We start from the raw sequence: 12,671 nt of genomic DNA on the forward strand, positions 1-12,671 counted from the left end.
TGGAAGAGGCGGAAGAATTTGCAATGTCATTGGAGACAGCCGCCGAGAACGCCCAGGAAATGCGGAAGACTGATTCCAGGGACGGAGCTGGGGTGCGCATTTCGTTCAAAGTCGACGGGGCAATCGGCGTTTTAGCAGACAAGCTACCAGCACCAGAACAGTCAGTCCATGCACGTTGTGTTGGAGACGCGACGCACATCTCGCAGCGGACGAGTGCCGACACCGCAACTCTGTGTGTCACAAATGTGGCAAGAAGGGGCACTTGGCCAGGGTGTGCTTTTGGGTCGCGCTACTTTGCAAGGAGCGTACGCGCTGAAACATTCAGATAACAACGAAGAAGGCGAGGAAGAGATGCTCCACGCCCTGGTCGCTAAAATTTTTACTAACAGAGACATCGTGCGACCGATCTAGCAAGACTTACTGTGGAAAGACTGGAAGCTGCGCATGCTTGTGAATACGGGATCACCAGTGAGCGTGATACCCAAGAGTGTTTTCAAGAGACATCGCAAGTGGTGGCCTGCGTTGGAAAAGACTCCCCTTCGCTTGCCGTGCTTCCTGGGGCCTCTGCCGGTGTTCGGTGGAATTTCCATCAGGGTCCAGCGCGGGCAAGCACTCGTGAGGAGCGATCTGGTCGTTGTAGATTGCGAAGGACCCTTACTGTGTTGCCAAAACACGATTCAAGCGTTCCAGGACGTTGGTGCGTCGCTGCTAAAAGTGGAAAAGCCCTTTCATGTGAAGGCGATGCGCGAAGACGTTCCGGTGCAGAGAGTGCTGGAGAAATTTGCTGACGTATTCAAAAAGAAGTTAAGCTGCTGTGAAGGCCCACCCGTGAAGCTATCTATATAAGAAGGAAGGTGCTCTCCCCCGCTTCTGCAAGGCGCGACCGGTGTCATACCCCCTTCGTTGAAAAGTGTCGGTGGAAATCAACCGTCTAGAGGCAGATGGGGTGCTCTCCCTGATCAGCATATCAGAGTGGGCTACGCCAGTTGTGCCGGTGGCGAAGAAGAACGGTGATATAAGGCGCGTGTGCGGCTATTTCAAGCTAACGGTTAAACCTGCTACACACCTGGAGCAGTATCAACTACCGAAAATTGGTGACATTTTTGCATCACTGTTCGGAGGAGAGGTGTTCAGCACGCTCGATTTACGCAATGCGTACAATCAGCTTCCCCTCGACGAGGAGGCTCGTAAGATGGCTGTGTTAAACACGCACGAAGGCCTGTACCGCTACATCCGTTTCGCTTTCGGAATCGCGTCCGCCCAGCCCTGCTTCAACAACATATCGAGTCGCTTCTGCGCGGCCTTCCGCGTGTTAAGGTATATCTGGGCGACATCACCGTCCCAGAAAAAGAAAACGATACATCGACACTCCGTCAGGTGTTTCACCGGCTACGGGACAGCGGCCTTAAGTTGAACCAAGCCAAATGCAAGTTCCGAGAAAAACAAGTGTCGTTTTTGGGACACAAGATTGACGCCATGGGTCTGCATCCTCAGCAAGACAACCTCGAGGCAGTGACAGCCGCGCCAAGACCGACATCGGTGAGCCAGCTGAAATCATTCCTGGGGTTAGTCACGTATTACACCAAATTTTTACGCAACCCGGCAACGACCTTGGCTCCGCTTATCGACCGTAGGCAAAAGGTGCATCACGGAGGTGGGGTCAAGACCAGGAGAGGGCCTTCCAATTTGAGAAGCATTCCATGGCTGACGCAAATTTTCTGGTTCATTACGACCCCCGCAAGCAGTTGCGGCTGGAATGTGATGAATACCGGACGGACTCGGCACGGTGCTGGCACATCGCATAAACGGAAGGGATTTACCGATAGCGTTCCGTTCAAGGACACTGACATCAGCGTAACGCAATCATTCCGAACTCGAAAAGCAGGCTCTGGCCTTGGTCTTTGAAGTTTTAAAGTTTCGAGATTATCTCATCGGAAACCGCTTCACGTTGAGACAGATCACAAGCCACTAACGGCACTGTTTCATCCGGAGCCGTCGATTCCCCAAAAGGTGGCGGCCAGGATTCAACGGTGGGCGTTGCTTCTCTCGGAGTACCAGTACGACATCGAGTACCGAAAAGGGCAGCAGAATGGTAATGCCGACGCCCTTAGTCGCTTGCCTTTGCTGGGACAAAAGGATAAAAGCAGTAGCGAGCTTATGGAGTACGTGTTGTACAGTCAGCACTTAGATGACCGAAATCTGTCTGCACAGCAGTTAGCGGCCCTGACCACCGAGGACAAGATCCTCCGGCAAGTGAAGAGGTGGATTCAAGGCGGGTGGCCACCACATTTGCGCACGGAGCAGCAGTCGTTCCAGCCGTACTTTTTCCGAAGGAATGAACTCACGACGAGCCCCGAAATGATCAACTTGGGTCATCGCGTGATTCTCCCGGAAACTGCTAGAGCGTGCATGCTGAAGGAGCTACACGATACCCATCCCAGGATCTAGGCAATGAAGATTCGCGCCTGGACAGTGTTTTGGTACCCGGACTTCGACCAAGAAATTGAGAGACTTGCAAAAAAAAACTCGCAGTGCGTGCAGTTTTGGTCGATGCCCGCAGCTAAGGCTCCATCAAAGTGGCCAGAAACTAACAAACGGTGGTGCCGCCTGCACATGGATTTTGCCGGTCCTATGGACGGTCACGAGGTTTTGTCCTGGTTGATTCGGACGCCAAATGGATTGAGGCTGTCCCAATGAACACGGCAACAGCGGACACAACCACTGATGTTCTGAGAAGAATCTTCGCTCGTTTCGACATCCCTGAAACACTGATATCGGACAATGGCCCGCAGTTCTCAAGCGCGGCGATGGCACGTTTTTTTAAAGAAAACTATGTGCCCCATCTGACAACCGCACCATATCACCCGCAGTCGAATAGGTTAGCCGAGCGGGCTGTTTGCACTCTTAAAGAAGGCCTAAAGAAAAACAAAGACGGCACGAAACAAAACCGCATTGCAAAGTTTTTATTTCGTTACCGGTGCACTCCTGTCAAAGACGGCAAATCGCCGGCGGAGTTGTTGGGCTACCATCGTTGGGCTACCTACTACTAACCAGCTTCTTGCCAAGCGGTCAAGAGCCAGAGCACGCCGGGGCTCTTCCATCATCCTCAATCACCAAATCACCGCTACCTGACCCGGGAACGCACCTCTGGTCACGCCGGTGTCAGCAGGGTCCGAAGGTGCTTACCGGGAACTGTAACATCCACGCAAGGGAGGCGGATGGTCACGCTGAACACCCCAGATGGACAACAGCGGCAGTACTTGGACCAGCTGCGACCGCGAGACGCTGAGGAGACGCTACGAACGCAGCTAGAGGCCAGCCACGCGCATCAGACCGACGGCCCAACGTAAGATGACAAACTGGCGAGGCAGACAACAGCGGAGGACAGTGCCGGCAGCTCCAATGACAGATCAGAAGCGTACCCAGCAACGAAACCTGTCTTACCTACGTAGCCTGTAACGGAGGACAAAGCCGCCAATTCCCCTGAGAGGTCTGAAGCGGAGCTGGCAGACCTGGTGTCGCCCACGATCAAGGCGCAAGCAAAATCCGCCGGATCACTTGCATTTTTAGGGGGAAAGAGATGTGCACTCGGACACCCGCTGCTATGTTCGTGTGTTTAGTACATCCGCATGGCGGTGCCAGCGGCGAGCAGTCTGGCAACCGGGGATGCATGCGCCGTCACGTTCTGCGCTGCTGCGCGTGTGGAACATCAAGTCGGACACAGACCGTTGTTGGAGCTAGTCTGGCCCGCAATAAATGTTGACGCCACGGAGTGTTTGTTTCCGCGAACCCGACATAACAGTGGCGACGAAGACGGGATTCCTGCAGGACGGCGGCACTGCGGCCGCCAAGGAAAGCTAACTCCGTTCCCCGGCCGCTCAGCATGGCCGCCGCTCCCACCGAGGCCTACATCGAGGCTTTCGACTTCTCCCGGCCTGAGAGCTGGGAGAATTACGCACAGCGGTTCGAATTCTTCCTGGATGCGCAAGGTATCACAGATGCCGGTAAGAACCGGGCGACGTTCCTCAGCCGTTGCGGCTCCGCTACATTCCAGTTGGCCAAAGTACTCGTGGCGCCGGCCCCGCTCGGGGATACGCCCCTCGAAACAATCCTCACCGCGCTGAGGGAGCACCTGGCCCCGAAGCCTCCAGAGCTTGCGAGGCGACACGAGTTCCATCGCCGTGACCAGGCAGAGGGAGAGTCTGCGGCGGCCTACCTTGCTGCCCTTCGTACCACAGCGCAGCATTGCCAGTTCACCGCCCTCGACACTGCGCTCCGGGATCGTTTTGTGTTCGGGTTGCGGAGCGACAAAGTGAAGCAACTACTCTTGGCTAAAAAAGAAGTGACCCTCGCCAGTGCTGTCGAGGAAGCAATCGCTGCCGAGGTCATCTACCGTGAAGCCTGCCGCGACTCCCGCCCAAGCGAAAGCGCACCACGCATCGAGCCCGTGCACCAAGGGACACGCGCGGGTATCGACAACGAGCAAGACGCCGCCGAGGACGTCTTGCGCCTAAGGATAGACCAGCGGCGGGACCCGGAAGGAACGGGAGGCGCCTTCTGTGCTGGCTGCGGAGGCTCCCACGAATGGCGGCTGTGCCGTTTCCGGGATGCCCAGTGCAGGGGCTGCGGAAAAACGGGTCATATACTTCGAGTCTGCCGGTCCCGAAGGCCACGGGACTACCGCCAGAATTCTGAGACGGACTGCAAGACGCCTCGCGTCAGGGCCACGACTCGCACAAACATTGCCTACTGCAACGATCAAACCGTGACTGCTATCCACGATATGCCCGCACCGGCCCTGAGGAAGATACATGTGGAGGTCATGCTCGAGGGCAAGCCATGCCAAATGGAGGTGGATTCTGGGTCAACTTTTTCGCTCATTTCTGAGGCCACAGCCAGGCGGATATTCCCAAATGGCTGCTTGCCAGCCCTGAAACCACTGGATATCACGATGAAGGACTATCAGGCCAACCGCATCGCAGTGCATGGCTATGGCATGTTCAGGGTGAAATTCAAGGACTTTGATGGCCTATTGCGTCTCGTCATCGTCAAGGGTGAGCGTCAGAGCCTCCTGGGGCTGGACTGGTTCCCAGTCCTGGGCATCAACATCATAGGAGTGCAGCACATCACCCAGCCATCTCATGCGATCAGTAACATCCTTAAGGAATTTGGGTCCGTGTTTGATGGAGCGTTGGGATGCTGCAAAGGACCACCTGTGCAGTTTTCACTCAATCCTGAGCTCATGCCCGTGCGGTTGAAGGCAAGAAGAGTACCCTTTGCTCTTCGGCCGAAAATCGATACCGAGCTAGACAAGCTCATACAACAAGGGGTGCTGGAGCCTGTGGATCAAGCTAAATGGGAAGCACCTATTGTCACGCCCTTGAAGGCAAATAGGGATGTGCGTATCTGTGCAGACTACAAGTGCACGATTAATAGGGCATTGCAGCTACATGCATACCCAGTGCCAGTCGTGAGCCATCTCCTGGCAGCCCTTGGAGGTGCCACAATCTTTGCAAAGCTTGATTTGGCACAGGCATATCAGCAGCTGCCAGTGACCGAAGAAGCAGCAGAGGCCCAGACCATCGTAACTCATCGGGGAGCTTTCCGCGTCCGCAGGCTTCAGTTTGGGGTCTGTGTCGCACCCGGCATCTTCCAGAGTCTCATGGAAAACCTCCTGAGGGGACTACCGGGTGTCATCGCTTATTTTGATGACGTGATTATTGCTGAAGCCTCACAGGAAGAACTGCTCGTTCGCCTGCGTGACGTTCTACGGCGGTTTAAAGCCGTAGGGCTCAAGGTCAAGAAAGAAAAATGCCAACTCGGTGTGACACAAGTAGACTTTTTAGGGTTTAGAGTTGACGCTGAGGGAAGACATCCGACACCGGGAAACACCGAGGCCATCATGAATGCCCCATGCCCTGCAAACAAGACTGAACTACAGGCATTCCTGGGACTCCTCAACTTCTACCATGCTTTCCTGCCCCACAAGGCAACCATTGCAGAACCACTGCACCGTCTATTGAACAAGAATGCTAAGTGGGCCTGGGGCCGAACACAACAGAGAGCCTTTGATACGGTGAAAGAGCTCTTGGCATCCAACCAAGTCTTAACACACTTTGATGAAAAGAAACCCTTGATCCTGGCTTGTGATGCCTCCCCATACGGAATAGGAGCTGTGCTGAGTCACCACATGCCTGATGGGAAAGAAGCACCTATCGCATTCTATTCCAGGACACTGTCTACCACCAAGCGCAATTATGCTCAGATTGATAAGGAGGCGCTTGCAGTGGTCGCAGGTGTAAGAAAGTTTCATGACTACGTATGGGGCCGCCAATTTCAGATCCACACGGACCACAAGCCACTTCTGGGGCTGTTCACCCCAGACCGTCAGACACCGCAGATGTTGTCACCACGGATGCTGCGCTGGTCGATATTTCTAAATGGGTACCAGTACTCTCTCCTCCATCGGCCTGGGAAGCGGCTGGGCCACGCAGACAGCCTCAGCAGAATTTCCTTAATGCAACAGCACCAGGACGACCCGGCCCCAGCAGAGACCATTATGCTCCTGGACATGCTCCCAGAACCTCCACTCCAAGCCGCTGACATCGCCACACAGTCTGCAAGGGACTGTACCATGTCTCGTGTACTCAACTGGGTGTGGAAGGGGTGGCCACCAAGGCACAGCATCACTTTTGAGTTCACACCATTCGTGTCAAGGCAACATGAGCTGTCTGCCCACAAAGGTTGTTTACTGTGGGGTGACCGTGTGGTGATACCGCTGAAGCTACGGTCCCGGATTCTCAAAGCCTTGCACGCCGGACATTCAGGAATTGTTCGGATGAAGGCACTTGCCCGCAGCTATGTATGGTGGCCAGGAATGGATGCGGCTATCGAGGAATGGGTGCGACGATGTTCTCCCTGCCAGGAAACACGGCCAGAGATGCCCCGAGCACCAGTCCATCCATGGGAGACGACCCGGGCGCCGTGGTGTCGCCTGCACATTGATTTCGCTGGGCCGTTCCAAGGAAAGACATTCCTGATCATAGTGGACTCCTATTCAAAGTGGCTGGAGGTCATCGCAGTGTCATCCATGACATCGCTGACCGTAATCAATGCCTTACGGAGGCTGTTCGCAACACATGGTCTTCCAGACACAGTAGTGTCGGACAATGGGCCTCAATTTACGTCCGCCGAGTTCCGAGAGTTTCTTGAGGCCAACCTGATCCGCCATGTGACATCTGCACCTTTTCATCCACCTACAAATGGCCAGGCTGAAAGGATGGTGCGAACCACCAAGGAGGCTCTGTCGCGCATTGTGCAGGGAGATTGGTCACGGCGACTGGCAGATTTCTTGCTACAGCAGCATGTAACTCCACACTCAAGCACGGGGCGATCACCGGCCGAACTGCTAATGGGCCGCCGGGTATCGACCATGCTGGACCGGCTGCATCCCGACAGGGCTCCGGCCAGGTCATCCCAGCAAACAGGACTGCTGCCAGTGCCACGCTCATTCCTGCCTGAGGACCCTGTATTTGCACGCAACTATGGCCGTGGCCCCCCATGGGTCCCCGCTGTGATTGGCCGAGTGACCGGGCCAATCTCCTACGAAGTGACCTTCCCAGATGGCAGGGTGTTGCGGCGGCACGTTGACCAGCTCCGGCGCCGGGCAATGGCGCCTTGCACAAGCGAGGGACCGGCACCAACAGAACAACAGCCAGAGGTCTAACCCACACAAGGGCCATCACCAAAAGAAGTTTATCCTTGGCAAGGGATACCTCCAGGACAAGTGAGCAATGAGCCAGCCGAGAGTTCGTCGGAAGAGCAGCCAACGGCTCAACCCTCTGCAGGCGACACAACCATGTCCCAACCTGTGCCAACGACCGCACCACGGCCAGTGTCGCCGGAAGGACTAGAGGGGAATCCTGAACCAGCGACCCTGCGCCGTTCGCAGCGAGCTCGGAAAGCCCCATCCCTCCTGCGAGACTTTGTGCTGGCACTGGCCGAGTGTTGAGCCTGAACTTAGGGGGAAGGGGTATTATGTACGTGTGTTTAATACATCCGCATGGCGGTGCCAGCGGCGAGCAGTTTGGCAACCGGGGATGCATGCGCCATCACGTTCTGCGCTGCTGCGCGTGTGGAACATCAAGTCGGACACAGACCGTTGTTGGAGCTAGTCTGGCCCGCAATAAATGTTGACGCCACGGAGTGTTTGTTTTAGCGAACCCGACATAACACCCGCCACGCGCTCCGCGCGTGAGACGGACAATCGCGGGAGCGCATGCCTTGCCGCCCAGGCCCCTGACTATATTCTGACTGCCGTCGGCGATCCAAAAGTGCTGTTTTTCCAGAATAAAACCTTCGGGTTTCCACCATCCTTGTACTTCGCTTCAAAAAAAAAGCCAAAGATACAGGCACTTCCGCCGCGTGTAGAAAATAAAATTAAAAGTTTAAAAATCGCGAACAAAACGAGGACACGAAGAAGACACACAAAGACCACCGAGAACCTGTGTTTTCTGTTTGCCTTCCATGTCCCTTTTTCGTTTTCGTAAATAAGGAGAACAGACTTCGTGTTTTGTTGACGACGGTCTTCGCGTCTGCCATACTTAAGTTTTTAAGACGATTCTCACTTCAAAAGATAAAGCTTCGCTGCAGCCGCCACTATGCTTCTTACTCGTTTTAAGCACTCTGTTATAGCTTATACAATTGACTGCAAAGGACGCCTCAAGCCATCCCAGTCAAACTAACCCCATGGAAGTAAAATGCGACTGCTTGTTCCCCGCTTCGCTAGGCCACTCTCCAAGGTCACGCGACGCTCACAAGGAATTCGATTGGTTCTTTTGGTCTGCAGCGTCCTCTGCGGTACATCGTACAATGAAACTGAGTGCACAGTGTTTTAGAGAACATGGTAACACAGGTTTGGGTGAGTTGGTTGCAACTGATGCACAAGGGGAATAGCGCACCTGCAAAACAGTCACTCAAGTGCACGCACACAAAAGAAGGAGACACACAGCGCTGACTAACACCTCTCTTCTTTATATTTACACTTTTTTTATTCCTCCTCTTTTTGTATTATGGACTAGGGCCAGGCAGAATAATTGTTCTTTCTTTTTCAATGGGAAGCTCACCCGAAAACTAACTAAATTGAAATTAATGCAAGGCTAGGTAATCTAGTTCTTTTTGTGATAAGTTCAAAGACGGAGTACTAAGACATCTATCGTCATGTTTTGCGATAATTTCTGCCTCAATGATTTTTCATGTTAGCTGGTTGTGGTGCTTGCCAGGCACAGTGCAGTTGCTCAGCCGCACTGAGCAGCCAATCTCGACAGTGAATGCCTAAATGTCTAGAGTCTTTGTTCGTGAATGTGTTCTCTTGTTCACGAAGGCGATCGTTGAGACACCTTCCGGTCTGACCTATGTGCAGTTTTCCGCGAGAGAGGGGAAAGCAGTACACCCCCTTCTCTGTACAAGGGACACAGGTGTTCTTCTGCTTGTTTTTGCAGCCGATAATTGTAATTAGGGGGTATTTACTATTCTGCGCAAGCTGGGAAGTTTGTTAGGAGCTGGTAGCATGTCTTCCAAGTTTACTCGGTTAGGTATTTACTTCATTCCGTGAGCAAAACTCTGAATATAGGGCCCAATGATGGTTTTTTTTGTTTCATCTTTTTGCTTTTGTTGGGTGCAGACGTCTTGCCTGCCTTCGTTGACGAGCTTTTGGGCAACTGATGTTAATACGGAGATTGGATATCTTTCGTGTTTTAGTCGAGAGACTTGCCCGTTAAAGCTCGTTGGGATGGAATACGAGCAGGATTTTTTAAGACAGTTTTTAAGGCATAACCGCACGATGCTTTTCTTAACGCGTTTTCACTGCGCCGAATTGAAGGGTAATAGCGGTTTTGTCCCCCTGCAGACTCATAGTGCCAGCATGAATGGCGGGGTAACATGAAGAGTCGAAGATTAAGGAATCTTAAAGAGCGTTCGTTTGGAAATCCTTGAGTGATTTCCATTGGGCTCATGCAGACTTTAAAACTGTCGAAGACGTCGATAACCATGGTGGTAAAGTTGCGATCATCGGAAGCTAGAACAATCAAATAATCGTCGACATACCGGAACACTCTGATAACTTTGGAGACGTCTAAAGCTTCTTTTAAATTCAGGACACGGAGAACTCTGTCAAGGCAGCCACTAGTATATCTGCATAAAAAAGTTGATTTTATCGGCACGTTCGCCGTTCTTGTGGCATTTTTTAATCGTCAGCCGTTCTTTGGCTGGCGATATTTTCGCCGTTCTTTGGCTGCCGTCAATATTCGTCAATGTTCGGCATTATTGCATGTCCAGATAAGAGCGTGACCACGAGGCATGACACAGATCTACTGACGGGTGGGAGAAAAGGAGTTAGATGCTCGACGCTCATTGGTTACCATGGAGGTCATGTGACCAGAGATGTAGGCGAGGAGAAGTGAGGTGCGCAAGGAGAAGCTCGACCACCTGTGCGCACCGAGAAAAAGGAGCCCGCGAGTACACAAGGCTCCGGAAGATCGCAAGGTTTATCAGCCTGATTAGCGGCAGTATTGCTTCATCCTAGGGGCAACGTCCAAGTGTACACATGGTACGCGGTAAACTATATGATGAAGAGCGCCCTGAACGTAGGCGTCTGCTGTCTTGAAACCCGGAGTATTCCTAAACATACTTTATGCTAGAACGTTTTACGTGTGCAACACACTTGCCTAGATTGTCGCCGCATTTTCTTTTCGCTTGACCCCTTTTGTTGTTCCTTTTAACACAGATTGTGGTTTATTAGCCGAATTTCATGAAAAACTCGCCACGAAGAACCATGGATGAAACTATCACGTCACATCTTGCGGCTAAATTTAGCGGATAACCTATTGTCACTTGCCAAAGCACAATTTGCGAATTTTCGCAAATTGTGCTTTGCAGGTGGGAGGAGACCGAGTCGGGCCCTGTTGGTACATTTTTTTTTTACCACAATTAACATGTGAGATACATACACAACCCTCGTACTTAAATCAGAACGCTGAAGTTTACTTGTGACATGCAGATGGGTTTTTGTTGAACAATCAGAGAATATTAACTTATTTAGCGTTTCGAAAATTTGTGTTCATAACCTATGGAAGACAATCCAGGGCCCACTTGCTGGCGTGGACACCATGGCGTACTGCTCGATGGGCATTATTTCTCCCTGAAATGAAGAATGAAAAAGTCGTTTCTGTATCTACTCAAATATATATGGTCTCTCTTCTATGAGGGCAATATACGCAGATATGTTCCCGCGACGCCTAGAGGAAAGCTAATCATTCAAAAATCACGGAAGCGCAGCAAATCATATGGCGCTGATAAGGTACTGACTGCTTAAGAAACAAATTGTGGAGTTCGGCTAGTTGCTTTAGCATAGCTTAATACGTTAAAATAAATTTTAATAACTTTAAGAACATACACGTATCGGAAATAAACGTTTCTTCTTCAAATGTGCACAAAAACAAAAAAGAAAAACAACAGTCCGAGAGAAAACGGAAAGCTAGATTAAGGAGCGCACAAGCACAACCCTGACTGGCAACTGAGAATTTACTCCTGCAAAAAACCGCGTTAACAAGAGACAAAAAATATAGACACAAAAACAATCAGCCCGATGAAACACTTCCAGAATGCCGACACGTTCTTACACAAATTTACTGCACCTCTTGCCGGCTTCACTTCTTAAGGAAAGCGGAGATTTTATTTTCTGTTTAATGTTAAAGCCACTGGATTTCATGATTTTTGCTCTACTGATCTTGCCGACCAACGCCACAATTTAATGAACTGTGAAGGGTTAATGAGACGATGGGGTCACGACTTACTTTGCGTTTCTTGAGCTATCAATTAGTATAATAATCTAAAGTCACAGGTTCCTTTGAAGTCACTGGTTCCTTTGAAGGTAACACCAAGTTCCGCGTATGTCGCCATTTTAGTCCATAAAATTAGTAGTTTCTCCTCCACATTCTAATCCTTGGTGAGCCGATGCGAAATCTCACCGAGAAGCTACTTCATGAACGCATTTCTTGTATACCGATATTTCGTTACCCATACACCGACAAGACAAACGCCCATCTTCGCACCGCCACCGCATGTATCATGGGTACTTGACGGAAATAAAAAATAACATTTACTCTATTTATATTCGCGTTAAAAAGTGATATCATTATAGAGGATATAAAGAGATGAACATGATTGATATGTTGAAAGTATACGTAATTCTGATGACACTTATCTTGGTGAAGAACGCTTTCAGTACGATGATAACGCATGGCAAACATCGCGCGGCTTGTTCAGAGCGCCTATTTAAACCTTCTAAAATTTCAATGGACCAAACAGTGATTTCCGTGGCAACAGAACCCAATCGTCCAATCGCCATGCGAGGGTTTGGTCATTTTTACGTCCGTATGTTTGACGGTGGTCACACATATTTCCTATCCTTAATTTCTCGTGGTGCGGCACAACACTTCACCAACGAATCCCCGCCGCATATTCAGTGTATCGTTGAAACATGAATCTGAGGACGACGTTCGAAGCTAATCGAACAAAGCCAACCCGAACCCTTATTTGCAATTTCGCTACCTTCCAGAAGATGATACTCAGGTACTTGTTATTAGTTTTAGAATAATTTAACACCCTGTGAA

Source organism: Ixodes scapularis, unplaced genomic scaffold (assembly GCF_016920785.2).
Source record: "Ixodes scapularis isolate PalLabHiFi unplaced genomic scaffold, ASM1692078v2 PGA_scaffold6__148_contigs__length_123643588, whole genome shotgun sequence".
Classification (NCBI taxonomy): domain Eukaryota; kingdom Metazoa; phylum Arthropoda; class Arachnida; order Ixodida; family Ixodidae; genus Ixodes; species Ixodes scapularis.